Genomic DNA, 765 nt, shown 5'->3' with positions numbered 1-765 from the left:
CATATGGCTTAGATCCACAAATCACAAAATTTCTAAGAGAACAATTATTTTTGCATTTAGAGTTTGGGGGAAAAAGGCGCATCCAAATGTCAATTTCGGTGGAGGAAGCCCCAGTGCAGTGATCTCGCAAGGCGACACTTTACTATTGCTTCATCATTATTTACAAAGTACATATCCATTCCTTTCCTCTTGTTATAACTAACCATGAAGGGGAATCCCCCACTACATGGCGCAACGCATTAGCTCGAGAGTGCACAATCAAAAACAACAACGCGGGTAAATATAACTTTTACGATACTTTATCATCAGATCGTTTGTGTCCGACAAAATCTACGTTTCTGAAATCATCATCATTGTTCGCAGGTATTCAAAACTGGATAGGAAATGAATTTTAAGGCAAACTGGAAAAAGCCGTACGATAATTTCAGCTGATTCACCTGGGCGACGGCAGAAAAGCGGACAGGTAGTTTAATGCTGGAAAGTGAAGCCCGCACAGTTAGTGTCCGTCCAGCAGTGGTTGGGAAAGGAAGTAAGGGAACGGTAAGCCTTTTCCCTTTGCGTTTTGTTATGGTTATTTTATTCTGGTTTCAGGACAGAGGAAAAGGGTGTGGATAGGAAATTGAAGTGTAGGGTTATGATATGGGAAGATAATGGAATATTTTCTCAGCAGTTAATTATATTTTGAGCGCCGGCTCAAAATTATAAATTCATTCAAATCAAAGAAAAGTAAAGATGTTAACCTTCTAAGAGCAGAAAGACAAGCCG

At 39.9% G+C, this 765-nt stretch overlaps 1 long non-coding RNA gene across 1 annotated transcript in view; it reads left to right on the top strand.

Moving 5' to 3' along the window:
- The first annotated feature begins 412 nt into the window (after positions 1 to 412).
- The window catches only part of LOC119594644, a 13861-nt gene continuing 13508 nt past the window's right edge, over positions 413 to 765 (top strand). The window contains exon 1 of the long non-coding RNA XR_005230643.1: positions 413 to 540. This is a non-coding gene — a long non-coding RNA (uncharacterized LOC119594644). The remainder of the gene's footprint in view (positions 541 to 765) is intronic.

The sequence above is a fragment of the Penaeus monodon genome, chromosome 34 (genome assembly GCF_015228065.2).
Source record: "Penaeus monodon isolate SGIC_2016 chromosome 34, NSTDA_Pmon_1, whole genome shotgun sequence".
Lineage (NCBI taxonomy): Eukaryota > Metazoa > Arthropoda > Malacostraca > Decapoda > Penaeidae > Penaeus > Penaeus monodon.
Note: the sequence above shows the minus strand (reverse complement) of the source record. Positions and strands in the feature narration are given on the sequence as shown.